The sequence below is a fragment of the Parasteatoda tepidariorum genome, chromosome 6, assembly GCF_982258835.1.
Source record: "Parasteatoda tepidariorum strain Cologne lab strain chromosome 6, Ptep-v5.0, whole genome shotgun sequence".
NCBI classification, from domain to species: Eukaryota; Metazoa; Arthropoda; class Arachnida; order Araneae; family Theridiidae; genus Parasteatoda; species Parasteatoda tepidariorum.
The window spans coordinates 91,703,768-91,722,587 of NC_141760.1; the positions used below are offsets into that span (position 1 = coordinate 91,703,768).

An 18,820-nucleotide genomic window follows, 5' to 3' on the forward strand; every position below is an offset into this window, starting at 1 on the left:
TTCGAATCGGAAGCGTTTTTTATTTATTTATTTTTTAAGGTAACTGACGCTACAACTAATGCTAGAGATTTCAAAGGAAAACTTCATTTTCGAAATTATCGTTTGCATCATGATGTCACTACCTTGAACCAGGTGCAAATTTGTTCTAATCTTATTAAGTTATTAAATGAAATCATGTTACCGTGTAAGATGTTAATGCTATTTTAGCCTAATTTTTTGCTGCTCAAAATACTGATACGAGATCAATGCATAAAAAGTTCGAATTAAATTTTTTTTATGGAAAGTGATAGGCAGTTTTTTTTTAGGTAACAGACTCTACAACTAATTCTCAAACAAAATCTTTTTAAAGAAAAACTTCACTTTTAGAATCATCGTTTCATAGTTGACTCATGATGTCACTACCTTGAACCATTGTAAAGTGCAAATATGTTGCATTCTTATTAAGGTATTAAATTAAACCATGTTGCCGTGTTAGATAAAGAAAATTTCACGTAATTTTTTGCTCATACAAATACGGATACAGGAGTATTGCATAAAAAGTTCGAACTGAAGTTAAGTGTTAGGCAGTTTTCTTCTAGATGACTGACTCTACAACTAATGCTCAAACAAAGGCTTTTAAAGGAAAACTTGACTTTCAGAGTTATCGCTTCAACGTTGAATCGTCATGTAATTACCTTGAAACATAATAGGGGGAAACCTTATTAAAGTATTAAACTAAGCCATGTAATCGTGTTAGATATTAAAGATGCTTTGGCGTATTTTTTTGCTCATGCAAGTACGGATACGAGAGTAATGCATTAAAAGCTAAAATTTTTGGAAGTGTTAGGCAGTTTTCTCTTAGATAACTGGTGCTACAGCTGATGCTCAAGCAATGTCTTTGAAAGAAAAGCTACACTTTTAGAATTACTTACACGGCTCAGAATATTGATATCACTGCCTTGAATTTTAAAAAGGAGAAAATTAGTCGCGACTTTATAAAGTTATTTATATTAAACCACGTTACGATTGAAATTGATCCACAGTATAGTGTAATCATGCACAACATGTAGTCATGTAGTACTACAACATACATTTGCAGGCTTGTGTACTTAATTAAGGCTTTTAAACGTTTGTCAAGTAGAAAGACAGAGAGCACAATACAGAGAAGTTGTTGTAGCCCATTTACGCCGCACAAGACCTGCACAATGGGCTATCGGCATCGGGAAACATTGCTGAATATGATCTGAAGACATGCCATCACAATTTTGATCTTCTTCAGAGGGGATGGAACCCCCGATGACCTGCACGCGAAGTCGAGCACTTTACGGTAGAACTGCTCAACGAGAACCAATAACGCACATCCTTGCTCCCTACGCAGACTGATCAAAGTGGTAACCCCCACGCACACTGACCGCAGCCAGTGATGCTTGACTTCGGTGATCTGCTGGGAGCTGTGTCTTAAAAATTCAGTCCACTTTGTTACGAAAACAGAGAAAGACAGCACGAAGATACATCCAGGGTAACAGTGGGATTCGAACCCGCTACCCTCACGCTATTGCACAGCGTTTGATGAAGGATACCACTCGTCAAGCAAGGATCCTGCGGAAGAGGTTCTTCCCCTTAAGTAACGAAAGGAGAGAATAAAAAACATATTATGCCAAAAAAAACATATAACTGTCAAATAATGATTTATTGGAATTACATTTGCAATCTTACGTGTTCAATTTAAGCTCATAAACTTTTGTCAATTATAAGGACAGATAGCACAATACAGAGAAGAAAAGTACGAAGATACAGCCAGGGTAACATAGGGATTCAAGCCCGCTACTTCCACGCTTTGCCTAGAGTTTAGCAGTAGATACCATTCGCCTAGAGAGGCCCCAATTAAATAATGACTAAAGCTGGAGAATAATAAAATTCAGTTGCTTATTTATTTCAGGCATGCATGTGCAAACTTGGGAGTTCATTACAAATAATGACTTATTAATCTTTGGTAAGTTGAAGAACGACTATCAGAACTTAAAGAAGAACAGAACAGGGTTGTGGTGGTATTCGAATCCGCTAACTCCAATGAAAATTGAAGGAAGATCGAATTGTCTTAGACACTTTAAATCCTCGCTGCAAAAGGAAATGTAACAGGTTTATACCCCACAGTCACTGAAATATTACTACCCAACAAGTTAAAAGAATAAATATGCATAATTTCAGCACTTGAATTAAGTGGTTAAGTTAACCTGAAAATTAAGATATACGGTTGTGCAGCCGATCCTAAGTGTGGCTCCGTAGCTACCAAAAATTCTCAGCGATCACGATCGAATATCGTATACTGTAATTTCACAGATGAAACTCGCTTCAAAAAATAGCATTACGGTGTGAACTTGAAATAGAACAAGCAAAAATCAAACTATTTCTCTGCAAATACAAAATATGAATAAAATTACTGCTATATGGTCAATTACAGTGACAGACTGGATGACAAGTTCGTGCACTGAAATCTTCGAAATTACTGAAGAGGGATGACAGGTAATATTTTAAGCACTGGTATGCTATACTTAGTACTATACATACTACTAATACACAAGTATGCTTATACTTGCACATAATGAGGTTCTTTATGGGCAGTAACTCTTCTTAAGAACCTCAAATAGTTTTGAACTGAATTTAACTATGGGGCCCGAACCTCTAACCTCCGTGTCTCAATTAGAAATATTAGTCCCTCAACCAATTCTACACCTTTACAAACAAGTAGCAAACAAACGTTCAAGTGTAGGGCATGAAATAAAGCTAAATATGCCACTGCTACACGGGTCGTCGGGCTACCGAAGCGGGGGTGCCATCCCCTCCGCAGAGGATCAAAATTGTGACGGCATGTCTTCGGATCATCCTCCGGGATGTTTCCCAGACCGTCGCCAATAGCCCATTGTGCAGCTCTAGTGCGATGTAAATTAACAACAGCAACAACAGCACAGCCACTGCTACACGTTTTTTTTTTGTTTTTGTTTAAAGTAGTACAGATAAGACCTTGTCTCATCGCAGTGAAGTTACGAGGGTTGAATCCTGCCATTTGAGAGCCATTGCCTGCCTTTTGAGAGCCATGGGCTCAGCAGAAATGGGAGTTTGAAAAGGTAGTGTCAGTAGTGATCACTGCATTTTAATTTTTAAGTTTAATCCGTTTTCTTCATTCTCCTATCAGTTGAACCTATTAAAACCTTTTACGAATCTCAGAGAGTTTCATAATTTTTGTGCAAAGCTGTGACATTGAATTTTAAAAACTTACACAACTTGATGTTATTTTTTTAAAAAAAAGTTTAATATCTTAAATTAAAGTTGCATAAAATGCACGAAGAGGAGTTTTATTGTAAAAACAATCAAGAGATGGATAAAAATAAAAGTATAAGATGCAGCTAGAGTGTGATTTTTACTAGTTTGTTAACTAGAATGATTGTTTTATTTGTTTGATATTTGCGATGATTGTGAGGTTGTAGCAGTATTGTGACTTTTTAAAGATGGTTATGCCTTTTTAAAAGATGATTGTGACTTTTCAAAAGATGCTTGTGACTTATAAAAAGATGCTTATGAATAGTTAGAAGACTTTGGCAATTTAAAACTTGGTTCATTACCTTTGCTGAAAATTGATACTTTTATTAATATTTTGTGAATTTTCGTGGTGATGTTTGCGATGTATCCAGATTTTAAAAGAGATTACGTAGTGAAAAGTAAGTTCTTTTTACTATTGTATATTTGCATTTTACTTAAGTACAATGTTTTATTTTAAATTTAATGCTGTCTTTTGGATAGTTAATAGCTCTAACTCAAATTAAAATTTTTTAAATAAAACAAAATGTATTTTAATGAATTCTAGTTCATTTTGTTTATATAAAAACTAATCGTACTATCTTATTGAAAAATTAATGCAAACCAGAATGTATTCAATAGAAACTTTTTCAACAATTGTTTATATTTATTAGAACAAATTGAGTACCCAAAGAAGATATTTCGAAAAAAAAACAGAAAATTTTCATTCAAAAAGTAATTACTAAGCAATGTTTTCACACAATTAACTTTCCTACTTAAATTTTGTTAATCCTTCAATGCTTTGCAATTCAGCTAAATAATGCAAACTGTAAATTGATTGCATTTACGTATAATGAATTTTTACATAAATGAAATGAGTTTTTCTATTTTTTTTAAAATGCGTATGATGAGCAAATCTATAAAGAAAAGTTTTGGTTAAATTTAGATGGTAATTTATACTAAAACTCAATTTATTCATCTTACTTTAGGCATTTTTATTTCTTTCATTTGTAATCATCTTTTTCTTTAATTATATAACTTTATATATCGAGGAGTTTTAGTATTTGAAAAGTGGTGTAACATGAATGAGTACAATTGTAAACAAATTGCAAAGCCCGATTTTCGAGTTTTTTTAATAATATATTTTAATGAATGTTCCAGGAGCATTTTTTAGTGATTTTTTTTTCCTTTTGGTATTTTCTGCACTTGAAGTAAATTGCATTTAAGCAAAACATCCTAGAATTTTGTTTTATTTTTCCTATCGTTAAGTTCAGATTTTAGAATTAGCTCCTTTGCTCTTTGGACGATTTCTTATTATTTAAAAAAATAATGATTTGTGATTTGACCATTCTATTGTCATTCCCCCCCCCATTAAAAAATTTATTTTTCAACTGTGACATCCGAGAATTTGTAACAGATATTAACTTCGAATTTAGATAAACCTATGCAGTGAACTCTCGCCTTTCTTTTGAGATCCGAAAGAAGAAATTCAAATAATTAGTTGATATTTAACTAATTTTTAAACATAACGTTCTTAAGACTTGCCAGAGATTAATGTGAAGAAACAAAAGTTATTTGTAATATGAAGCGTAAAGTTGCCGACGAAGAATAAAAATGAGAAACAAAACTAGAAAAACTAAAATGGCCGAATGAGAAAAAAGATGAAAAACAAAACAAGAAATAACACAGTAGCCAAGAGAGGCGAATCAGGCAAAAAGGCATTCCCACTCCCTATAGAGAGGTGTTGAGGAACTAATGAATAAAGTAAGATTGAATAAAGCAAGATTATGTATAAAACAAGATTCCAGGGCATCAAGATGAATTGATGTGACTGGGGTAGAAATAATTTTGGCATTATCGAAATTTAATTTATACCCAAGATTCCAACAATGTGCAGTCTGTGATGTCTAGACAATGTGGTGTCTGGTATTCTTGGTGACGGACATATCTATTGCGCTAGGTATAAATTTTTATGCCCGTTGCTCGTCCGATTTGTCCGATGCGTCCAAGGTTAGGTTAAGTGTGTATGAAATGCAGAAGCGAACGAATGTATGAAATGCAGAAGCTTTTTGACAATTAGGGTGGTTAGTTAAGATACGGAGGGCAAAGAGACTGAAACTTTTTTAAGATAAACATAGGTGAAAAAATGATCCGAGTATATAGCAATAAAAACATCTAAAAAATATAAAGTTCTATGTAACTATTTCTCAAAATTTTTTAAATGTCATATTTTTATTACACTATCTATATTTCTATGTTTAAAAAAGAAGATAAGTCGTTGTAAAAGTTATTCAAATTTAGTATATTAGTCATTTAAGTTACATTATGAGTCTTAGTGTATTAGTCTTTTTATGTTACATTATGGGTCTTAGTGTATTAGTCTTTTTAAGTTACATTATGCGTCTTAGTGTATTAGTCTTTTTAAGTTACATTATGCGTCTTAGTGTATTAGTCTTTTCAAGTTACATTATGAGTCTTAGTGTATTAGTCTTTTTAAGTTACATTATGGGTCTTAGGGTATTAGTCATTTAAGTTACATTATGGGTCTTAGTGTATTAGTCTTTTTAAGTTACATTAGTCTTTTTCATGTTTTTGTTTTGTTTAAAATGTTATTCTGATGGTTATCGTCTTAACTTGTAAGTATGTGGATTTGGAATCTTTGCTTGGTAAGTCAATGTTCTTTTTTTTTTTAATTACTGCATAAGAAGCTGGAATTTTATAAGAAAATTTGAAGATAATTCTTTGAAAAACTTTTCAGTATTCAGAATTTGCTGGAAAATTTCTCTCTTAACTATTCATTCGAATTCTAACTCAGCTTAATGCTTTAATTAAAGAAAGCCTGAAATGAAATGTTTAATTAATAGAGTGCTCTTAAGAGAGATTATTTTTGGAATAACTACTTTAGCAATTACTAAGTATTACTCTGGAATTTACGATGCTTAAGAATTTATAAAGTATTTGGTTCAATAATACACTTTTAAATGGTAAATTGGCGAAATATTTGAATTAAATAGCGCATTTCTAATGTATTTGAACTTAGTTGAGCGTTTTCTATCGATACTAAGTCAGTATACTCGTATTTAACTAAGTTACAAGGGCCTGAAATGAAATACAAAATAAATTTTCTTAAAAAGTGCCATTTTACCAACTAGTAATAAATTTGCTGAGTAAAGTAAAACGTCTTTTAAAAATTTGGTTTTATTTTATAACAGTCGTTGAACAACCGACCCAATTTCAGGTATACGACTACTAATTTTCAACTCCGTAGCCTTGTAATTTTGAATCCAATCCAGAAGACAAGGAAACTCCTGGATCAAGTATTAGGGGAACTTTGCCCTCGTGGAGGACTTTTTGATGGAACTAACCAGCATTTGCGTTACATGGAGAGTTAAACCACGATAACCTCCCACGGTTAACCCGACGGCAAGGGGACGGCCGTCTACCACTGAGGCACTGATCCGTTTACGTCAGCACTGCGGTCGGTGCGAGCAGAGTTCAGAATTTGTATCCGACTAGCCATTACAATTGAGTTTGTGTTATATTTGAATTCAATAGTGAATTTTTCAAAAGAATTTATTTACTTTGTTTCGGTGGCTCCCAACCGTTTGTTGTTTTCTTTTTGATGGAAAAAAAACAACAAATTGTTGCAAGTCACTTTAGAAATTAAAAATTTCAAAAAAATTTTTTTTTATCCCTTTCATTTTTTTTTTCAAAAAAAAGGTGATATTTGAAGCGAAATAATTCAAACCAAGAACACAATTTTTTTTAAAAAAAAATTTTTTTATGTAATCAGGAAAAATTGAAAACGTTAACAACTAAATTGTGAGGAAAAAAAATTAAAATTTGAAAACTCAATTGTTTTCACCTCTTCATTGATTGCTTTGTACTTGGTGGATTTCAGTTAAAATGTGAATATCAGGCTTTTTATTCGTCATATTTAAGCATAGGTTTCCTTTCAAGCAAAGGCCTAACCTACTTTTTTTTTTGTTGAGAAGTTGGACGACCAAACTAAATCTTTAACTAAATATGTTGACGATGAGGAGCGATTTGCTGGCTTATTATTATTATTAATTGCAATTTTTTTTTCTTCTTTTGAATAGTCATCGCCCCTGATTGCCGACTTGAGGATTATTTCCCCACTAAGGAGTCATATTTACCCCAGGCTAGGAATCACTGGAGTAAAATATGTTCAACACTCTAGTCATTACTTTTTGACTGATATTCAGTCTATATAGATTTCAATCAAATGTCTATAGTAAGCTATCATATTTTAAAATCCTTAATTTGACTTTGAAAACTCTTGCCATTACTTTCCTTTCCATTCAAAACTAAAGGAAAAATCAATCTTTTAAAAATCTATTCTAAAAGATGTAATCTTAAAACACAAAATGGGTATTGTATTTATCACTGGGATTTGTTTAAAAATAGGCCTGTTGATATGTTTGGTTGTAGGCTACAATTTTTTATTGGTTACTTCCTTTCTTCCGAACATTCCAGTTTTTATAAATACGAAACACTTTGGGGTTGTTCTTTAATTCAAAAATTGAGAACTTTGTAGTTAAGTAAAATGTAGCAACACTAGATAGTTTTAGACAGCAAAATATTTTAAAATAATAGATTGCAAACTCTCTGTACTGTAAAAAGGAAGTCCAGAAAAATTATGGTGAAGTTTACCAGCAATTAGGGTTACAGTGGCTTATACTCTATGTTATTCCGTAAACTCCGCAATATTCCGTGGCAAAAATTTACAGTAGAAAAATATTGTAAAGATGTATTAAGAGAACCAGTGAATATATCCTCAACTATCACCGTCTTTCACACCAAGTTTCTTATTTTAAAAGTGAACATTCTATCCCCTTAAACTCTCCCGTCAGCACATATATAGATGATTCTGAAAATAAATGAACAATTGCAGGAAACTAGTTGTGGAATATTTTACAGAATAAACAAAAATATTGACGTACTTTTTCAGTTTAATTTATCATAAATATAAAGAGTACTGTAGAAAATACATTTGACAGTATTATTTAAAGTTTTTTAAACCAATTTTAATATCTTTTTTATAATCAATCAGAATCTGGAATCTGCTGTACTTTACCTTAAAATAACCTAAAATCAATATAACTACTTAAAATAGTTTTAAGCCAATATAGCTGCTTAAAATAATTCTAAATCAAAATAGCAACTTAAAATAATTTTAAATCAATATAGCGCCTTAAAATAATCTTAAAAAAATAAAGCAGCTTAAAATAATCTTAAATCTATATTGTTTATGACGCCCGGTGGCTGAGTGGTCCTGTGTCACAGGTGCTGGGTTCGATCCTCGGGCCGGGCAAGGTTGATTCAACCTTTCATCCCTTCAGTGGGTCTATAAATTAGTAGCAAGCCTGCTTGGGAACTAAACACTGGGGGTTCCGCGTTCGGCTAACCATCTAATCGGAACATCTGCTCCTGCACCCCACAGCCCATGGTCAAGAAACCTGAGATGGGCACAGTAGGCCTTGGCCCTCTATGGGCTGTCGAGCCACTGAGTTTAGTTTAGATGCTGCTTCTTAACACTAGAAAGACTGAAATACCTATATTGCCCAAAAATAGTCAAAATGACTGCATTATGATAGAATAACTAATGTATAAAAAATTTTGTCTAAAATCAATTTTTCATATTTTTGATGTTATTTTCAGTTATAAAACGAGCTATTAGTAAATATAAACAGTAAAAATAATTATAAAAGTCACAAAATTCTAAGAAATTGTGTCATCATTGTTTTTCTAATTGAAATTAAAAAGCAGTCAGAATGACTTCCTTTGGCAATCTGGTGTTAAAATAATCTAAAATCAGTATAGCGACTTAAAATTATATTAAATCAATATATCAACTTAAAATAATCTTAAATTAATTTAGCAAAGGTTATTATTCCATGGGTTTTACCTCTCACGAGACGCGTGAAATTAATGTAGTTCTAGAAAAATATTTTTAAATATGTATCAATGCCCAAAATCTTATAACGAAATATAATTTTTGCAAATAATTTTATTCATATTCATGAAAAAAACTTAATTATCCTTTCACCATGGAATCATCATCCCAATTTCACAGGAACACGTAAAGATTTTAACAGTTTTGACAAGTTTAAAGCTTCACTAAGCTCTACTTTTAACTATCGAAAAATTATATTCCAAAAAAAATTATTTTTTAATTGTCTCATACAGTAGAAATATTATTAAACGAATAGGTTTTTAATCCCAAAATGCGTAGTTAACGAGTTTTTAACTGAAATGACACCCTATATTTTTATATTTTGTATTTTTAAAGATATCGGCACCCAAATTTCTTTGCTGACGTCATTTAAAAACGGCTTTAAACTATGCGTAAAAGCTTTCAGGGGAAACTCTACAAGATATAAAAATTAAAACTTTATAATCCGCCCTTCGAATTTTACAAGATTATGTTCTACAAGAAACTAAAGTCCGTAAAAATAAGATTTATGAAGTAAGTTCTTTTAAAGCTTTTATAAAAGACTTTAATTCAATTTTAAAATATTGATATAAAAAGTATAAAAAAGTAGACTTCAAGAAGATAAGGTTTGGGTAGAAGTTTTTTATTTTTATTTTTTATTAAACCTTATTTTACTTAGCAGTTTTTGTCACTGAAGTATTTCAACTTATATTTTAGCAGATACATAGTTTGATGGTTAAGTACTCGTCATAAGTTGCTACTGATTATTTTGTTATTTTTAATAAAAACTTTCAGGTTGCAGAAAGTTTTTATTAAACCATCTTTTACTTAATAGTTCTTGTCATTAAAGTATTACGATTTCTTTTTTTTTAGCATTTATATGGTTTAATGGTTAATTCATCATTAATTGCTACTGATCGTCATTAAATGTTACTGATTATTTTGCCATTTTTTAACAGAAATTTTTAGGTAGTAGAAACTTTTCCGTAAGTCTTCTTCTATTTAGCTTTTGTCACTAAAATTGTTCAACTTCACTTTCAGCATTTATTTAATTTGATGGTTTGATGGCTCGCATTCCTTCACTTTACAGTTTTTGTCATTGAAGTATTTGTATTTCTTTTTTTTTAGCATTTATATAGTTTAATGGTTAATTCATCATTAATTGTTACTGATCGTCATTAAATGCTACTGATTATTTTACCATTCCTTAACAGAAATTTTTAGGTAGTAGAAACTTTACTGTAAACTTTCTTCCATTTAACTTTTGTCACTGAAATGGTTTAACTTCGCTTTCATGACTGATTTCAACAACTGATGGTTTGATGGCTCACCAGAAATCAATGCTGATTATTTCACCGTTTTTAAAATTTATTTCTATTTAGAAAGCCTAGTAATAGCATACTGTTCCGATATTTTGAAATTTGCAAGAAACTCTGAAAATTTTGGACAGGTTGATTTTTCAAGTTTCTGAGCAGTTAAGAGTAGTACGAAACAGAATTCTTTTTGTTCGTTTAGTACCAACGATGCTATGGAAAACATAATATTCTAGCCTGCATTATCCTTTCTTTCATTGAAGATATAAATTTTTATTTCGTTAATGGTGTCACTTCTACTACGGAGCCTTTGGGAGAAATAAAATATGGTTAGTACTTTTGTAAACTGTTATTTGGAAGGTAGGTATAAAAATGATTGCTAATTCTTTAAACCAATGTTATTTAAAATAATATCATTTCTAATAGTTGAAATTCACTCATGTCTTATAAAAATCAGTAATAAATAAGAAATTACGAATAAAATTTTGATATATTTTGAATTGATATTATTATAATTTAAAGTTTAACAAATTAAAATAAAGTTTAATTAAAAAGTTTAACATAATCTTTTTACAAGTTTTATTCAGTAATGTTTATTCAAATCAATAAATTTTCAACTACTGCCTCAAACTTGTATACTATGTTGACTATTGTGCTGATCTCTCGAAGAAAGAACATTTTCTTATAGGGGAGATTCGGGTAGCCCCGCCCACTTAAGGAGTATTGCTTATATTTCTGTATAATATTGAGTAATAATCAATATTTTTGTATGTTCCTATTGTTTTATCATCTAATTAAATAATGCAAAAAGAATGAACCAAAAAAAAGAATAGTTTAACTTAAAAAAATGGAAATTTAAAAAAACTTGTTTCTCAGCTCTTTTCAAAATGTGTCGAGTAGTCCCGCCCAGTTACAAAAATTATGTTTTTGACTGTTTCTTTCAGGTGTAAATTAAAATGATCAATGTATTGACAATAGATAAGCCTCATTTATCATTTTTATCACAAAATTCAACCGATCTTAATTTCATGACTACTGTATTCAACATATTTTCAAAACTATTGTTTACCATGATGCCAGCTGCATAAATACTTGAAACTTTGAAAATAATCTTTTTCAATATAGCAATGTCCGATGGCCCATTGACTTGAAAAAATATTCTATACATATGAAATTGACAGTGGGCGGGGGTACCCGACACTCCCCTACACATATAGGATTATTTGAAAGATCGATCAAAGCATTTTAGTTAGGCCAATAAAATAATTTTATGACTTTAACCTTAGCTTCCATTCTTTATTACGCTATTATGCATTAGAACTTTTAATAAGCTTCATCAAGGTTCAGGAGCAAAAATATATTCAAACCTAAAAAATAAAACTGGTTTCAGAAATTTCATACTCATTAACCTGATGCAAAAGTGAAGAAATGATAAAATTTTGCTTCGTTAGGCAAACTAATGAGAAAATTCTCCCCTTGATGAAAAATTGAAAGAGCTAATAACCGTGTAAAATTCCTGAAAGAAAGAAGCCCTATTTCTTTTTTAACGCGAATTTCTAGAAGGTTTTTTTACAGATAATATGTTTTTGGTCTCCATTATATTATGTATATTATGCGATGAAAAGCATAATAAACTATTTAGAAATAAAGTATTAAATAATATCGTTGAAATCACGACACCATTTTAAAAGTGTTCTTTTTTCAAGAAGGAACAAAATTTTTAATTTAAGTCGTACGATTATTGTGCCAAAATAGACATATTGTTGAATATTATTGGTTAATATTTTACTTAGAAAACTTTGAAAACTATGGTGATTGTAAACTTTTGCTGAATGCTTCAATTAATTATCCCAAACAAAAATATTTAGTATAATTTTGAGTAGCATTAACCACTCTTCCGTTTTCGGCACGTGTTGACTACTATACAATATATATATATATATATATATATATATATATATATATATATATATATATATATATATATATATATATATATATATATATATATATATATATATATATATATATATATATATATATATATATATATATATATAAGGAAAGATTAAACGATTTGCTATGAGTAATAAATAAATTGATGAGGCGTAAGAATACAGAAAAAGGCAATAGTGACTGGTCTCTTCACAACTTGTAATCATCCTATAAAACGCAGGACCGAATGTTTTTGCGTGGCTTTTTGTTGTTTATCATGCTTAAATAAAATCCGTCTGCTTAGAAGGGACATGGGTCTCCCCCCATCTCCAGCGGGAGGAGGCTAAGATGTATGCTTTCACCATCGCTGCTAAATAAAAAGATTATGCACAACATGGACTCGTTCATCATGCTGCTTTGACTACTAATTAACTAAAAAATAACGGTGTGGATCCACCGTTATTACATATATATATATATATATATATATATATATATACTCTATAACAAAAAAATCGACGAAAACAAAAACACACTAAGACGAGCAAAATCGACGCTCGATCAGGCTGGAATGATGCCGACTGGGGACGTATAGTCTTTAGCGACGAATCCCGCTTCCAGCTGTGTTCTGACAATCATCGAAGACGTGTTTGGAGACGCACAGGGCAGAGGGGGGATCCTGCCTTCACTATTGCACGCTACACCGGCCCTCAACAAGGCATTATGGTCTGGGGTGCCATTTCCTTTGACAGCCGGACCCCTTTGGTTGTCATTAGAGGTACACTTACTGCACAGCATGTCTGGGATATGATGGGAAGGCGATTGCATCTGGCACGGAATGCTAATGACCTCGTTCGAGCTTTATTGGTCTATGCCAGGCCGTGTGGCAGCTTGTATCCAGGCTAGAGGCGGGTCATCACCTTATTGAACTTTTTACTGTAACTCTGTTATAAATTATTCAATTCTTCTGAAATTTTAATCATCTACTATTCTGTACATTGTCTTCCAATCCACCAATTTTCGTTTCAATCGGACAGCTCCTTCTTGGTGATGCAATTAAAATATACGAAGCTGTGGTTTATGGAAAATGCTTTGCTCTCCAACTCCATCTAATGGGGAAATTCAGCATTCAGTTAAGTAATTTATATCTATAACAACAGTTATTTATATGATGTGTTGGTGACCCTTACATGTTTTCAAGGCAAGTTCTAAAGAAAACATTTTCTATCAGATGAAAAGCAAACACATACGAAAAATTACTTGATTTGCTAAACCTAACATCATAAAAAAGTGTGCAGTAGCATGAAATGTGACTCCATTTAGTACAAATATAATAATTCATTGTGTACTTTGCCGCTCAAAACAAGTAAAAAAAATTCATGTCAACAATAATCCAGAAATTTTGCTAATTATTCCAAAAATAGTACATGATATCATGTCTAAAATTGATTCGATTCAGTTTAGCTAACTCATGTTTGAAAAATTTCACAAATTTCACTGAAAACTAAGTTTAAAATTTATTCGATTCAGTTTAGCTAACGCATGTTTGAAAAATTTCGCAAATTTCACTAAAAACTAAGTTTTTGTTGTTGCGGTAATGCCAAATTCAATCAGCTTTGAAGTTTAGAAGACAAAAATTCCAAATGAGTTATCAAAGATATAAACTTCAATGGTCCAAAATACAACATTTCGTACATTGTGGCTAGGTCACAATACCTCGTTGTGGCTTGGATCAATTTTCTTAACTTCAAGAAAAAATTCTCTAATTTCATAACAGTATCCGTTCACAAAAAAAGTGTATAATGTATTTCTAGCAAAATGTGTAAGTTATTTTAACAATTAAATATTTAAAAATCAGCTTAAATGCCATATGATATTCTAAGTTGATTCTGGAAATAATCTTTCTCTACATCCCAATTTCCTTAAGCAAATAACACGTTTTTAGAGTTTTTAATCTCGTCTTCTTTAAGTAGTGATTCCCCAGGTTTTGATAAAAATTTTTGTTTGCATAACTATTTATTTCCGACCCTAAATGTTTATATAATGGTTATTGATTTAGCTTTAATTAGCCCAAATGATAGGTTTGATTTAGCCCAAATTAGGTTATTGATAAAGCTTTGAATATCAATAAAAATAAATTTTTTAAGCTACTTTTTTTATGATTGTATATTTTAGTACAAATATAATTCCGATAATCGAACAGATGTTTTTAGAAACTATTAGATTGGTTTTTATAATTAAAAATTGATGAAATATATTTTTGCATGTAATTAGAGTGCCAGAAAAAAACATATAAAAGGAACACTGGTGTCCCATATGATCAAAAGGGTTAATGTAATAATAAGTTTGCCCTTTAATCTAATTTACTTGGAAGTTTTCTAGTATGTTCATATAATTTATTATTTAAAATAATACTAAAAACTTCTTTTGTAAAACAAATATGATAGTGCGTCCTTAACCTTCTTTCTTTTCCCTTTTGAACTTAGAACAACACAATCAAAAAATTATTCCATAATATGCGTAATTTTTTACATTTTCTCAACTCAACTACTGCAAATGATGTTCTTTTTCTCCTAGAAAAACTAATCCGTGTTTGTAACATGCGAGTAAACAGTCTAAAAAGTTTTAAAATTTTTTAAATCTGAAATGTTGCTATGATAAATAAAAAGGAATAAATTACTTATTCTGTTGACTCAACTTATTTAAAAAATAAATTGTCTGAATCTTGTTAAAAATGAAGCTAATTTTATAATATTCATGGAATTTTTAACTTTAACTGTGACTTCTTTAATTGGATCTTCAGAAAAAAAGTTCTCAAAGGAGGCAAACATTATACATAAATTTTTTGAATATGTTTTTGTTTCGGGAAAAATTTTAAATTTAAAAATCCATTTTAAATGAGCAATTGTATTTTTAAGAGCCTTTTTATTTAAAAATTTACGTACTAGACATTGCTTATTTTTACTTTCTTGTTGTACATCTAAATAATGGAAATTTTCATATTTTACGGAATAATATATTATTTATTAGTTGTAAACTAGAAGAGAAAAATAATTATTGAAACATTTCTATTTCAATGATTTATTTATGTTTTGTTTTCAGTAAATATTTTTATATTAATAAAAACTACTGCAGTTATTTAAATATATATATATATGTAATACAAGAAGTAAATACTTTTGTATTAATAAAAGAATTAAATCTCTTTCGTTTTCATAAAATGTCTTTGTTAAAGAATAAGCGTAGAGAGATTCTATTTTGGGAATTCAAGGCTGAAAACATACCATTGAAATATAAATAGATTTATATTTCAAGGGAAGAGTTATTTTTAGAATCGTTCCCTTTTTCAATACCATATAAGGAAGCAGAAATGATTTTCCTTAATGCGTAAGGTTACAAGGAATGTACGAAGGTGCCTTTTTACCTCAAATTTATGTTGGTATAAAACGTAAGAGCGCATAGTTTTGCGTGTCCTTTTCATCTTGATGTGATCCCGATAAGCTGTTCCGGGATTGTCCGGAGTCTTGTCCATTCTCCCTCCTTTTCAGGAGTGGGGACGTGACTAGTTAACAATACCAGCCTACATTTAATAAACCTGTTTAGAACGTATGATGGCTTAAGACTGCAATTATTTCAAGCTAAATACAACACTCATAACAGGGTTGGAGCCCTGTTATTACATATATATATATATCGAGGAAACTACTTAAAAAATTATTATAATTGTTTCTTTGTCATTTTAATGTCTTAACTACAAGTGCAAAATTAGTTTTAACGCACAGTCTATATTGTATACTTCATTAAAATCAGATTTTTTCTTTATTGTTAAATTTTAAATAAATTTTCAGTTATTCTATATCAATGCTAGTTGAAATGGGTTTACTGTTGTTAACTCATTAGAGATACATTTTAAAACCAATTTTGTAGCTGGAAATTGAGTGAAATTTCCGAAATTTAAAGTACTTTCCATGACTTTTACTTCTGTGAGCATAAATAACCAAATTTATAAATTCTGTGTTTATAACTACAAAAAAATTCGATAAAAAATTCAAATCAATGAACGAACAAATAATTTATCAAATGAACGAACAAATAACATATCAAATGAACGAACATATAACATAAAACAGCTCCCTAGTGATGGCTTCTTTTCTGAACTCCTCACAAACCTTTAATATTGCTCACATTTATCTTACTTTATTTTCTGAAGTTATGAGCTATAGTGACTGCACAAATCATGAGTGGGAAAAGAGTCCCATCAACATTTAAAAATGAATAAAATTGATGAGAAGTACACTTTTCAACAACCGTTTAATTATTTAAGTACGTTAATTGTAGCTAACAAACTCAAAGAGGCTTTTTATAAATATTACTAAGCTTTCAGCTAAAAATGAAATTGAAAAATTGCTTCTTTTTATTCCATTACCTATCACATTTGAAATACCCTTTGTGGTCAAATTTTAGTGATACTCAATCGAAACTGGTGGCTGATGACAGGAATACGACTGAAAAAGAATTGAATATACTTTATTAAAGGCAAGCGGCCGTCAAAATTGTATGAGTCTTTACTTACTTGTTTGGTCTCTCGTTGACAGATCGATGCAAAGGACTGAAAGTCATACGATAAAGGACTGAAAGTGATACGATAAGGGACTAAAAGCTATGGGATGACGTACTAAAAATGATATCATAAAGGACTGAAAGCGATACGATAAAGGTCAGATGTTGAGTAACATTAATAAGACTACTAACAAAAAAATTTTGGTATTTGCAAGAAAAGTAACATTTCAAATGTTCATGGGCTATCTATATAGCCTTAAGAATTAATAATCGTTGAACTAACAATATATTGGAATTGATCTTTTGACATCAAATACCAAGAAAGAGACCACATATTAGTTCGTTCAAAGAAATTAGGAAAAAAAGTCAAATTTTTTAAAGAAAATTTGGAACGTCGTCTGATATTGATTTCAATTACACTTTGTAAAAATTACTGATTAAATTATTAAGTCGCTCACTTTTAGATTTTGATAATTTTTGTTTATTCCTCTCTTTAATATTAATTTGAGATTCATAACGTGTGTAATTTCAAAATTCTTAAATTATAAAACAGAACTATGTATAATATTATTCTATATTATATAACAAAATCCACAATTATGTAAATATCATAACCTAGCATAAATGGCCCTAGTATGGTGGAACACCTAGTATAAGTGACTCTAAACTAATGGTACCGCAGAGAGTTATAGATATACTTTAGAGTTTGTAGTAGAAGAACACCCTATATTAACTCTTGAAATTAAAATACATTGACATTTCAAAAACATGAACGTGGACCAGAATGAAAAAAAGACTTTATTCCTTTCAAACTACTTCTGCGGTACTAGCATTTTTCAACTGAAAGCATAAAGCCTTATACTTATAAGTATAATATTTAAATTACATAAATGTGTTAAAAGAGAGAAAAATGCGAAATCTAGAAAAGAAAAAAAAAACATGTAAAAAGTACAAAACTAGTTGAAAAAAGTATATTGGTTTTCTCTTTCAATTTCTTTTAAACATAACATCATAAGCCCCGTATTTTAAAATAAGAACATTTCTGACCAGCGGATGCATGGAGTTTAGGATTTTCAGTATCGGAACCAGCGATATGATGATGGTAATGTGATCAGCATTTCGCATCAACCGCCTTTACTTCTCAAGCAAGACTGTACCCACCGATCTGCTGCTGGGTGGGCTTCAAGTCACTACGGGGATAGAACCCTGGTACCCTGGTTAGGGGAATTTTCAATTTCTCCTCCCCAAAACCATAAATTTGCCCCATTTTTAAATCTGTAATTATATTTTTGTGGTCCGCAGAAAGGCCTGTACGGTATTTTTTTACTGCAAGTTTCACAGGTCCCGCAGTGGACTGATCGTTAAGACACGGTTCCCAGCAGATCACCGAAGTCAAGCATCACTGACTGCTGTCAGTGTGCGGGTGGGTGACCACTTGGATCAGTCTGCGTAGGGACCGAGGATGTGCGGTATTGATCCTCGTTAAACTGTTCTACCGTAAAGTACTCGACTTCGCGTGCAGGTCGTCGGGATACCAAAGCGGAGGTGCCATCCCCTCTGCAGAGGATCAAAATTGTGATGGCATCTCTTCGGATCATCCTCAGGGATGTTTCCCAGACCGTCGCCAATAGCCCATTGTGCAGCTCTAGTGCGACGTAAATGAACAAATCAATCAATCAGCAAGTTTCACAGAAGATAATTCTTAAACTAATTATCAAATGTTAAATTTTTGTATTATATTCCATGTCCTTTTTTTTTTTTACTCACTTTCGTCGATTCAAGT

At 31.0% G+C, this 18,820-nt stretch overlaps 1 long non-coding RNA gene across 1 annotated transcript in view; it reads left to right on the forward strand.

Annotated features, from left to right (window-relative positions):
* Positions 1-3,062: 3,062 nt before the first annotated feature.
* Positions 3,063-18,820, forward strand: part of LOC147808208 (uncharacterized) — a 306,815-nt gene continuing 291,057 nt past the window's right edge. The window contains exon 1 of the long non-coding RNA XR_015434786.1: positions 3,063-3,695. This is a non-coding gene — a long non-coding RNA (uncharacterized LOC147808208). The remainder of the gene's footprint in view (positions 3,696-18,820) is intronic.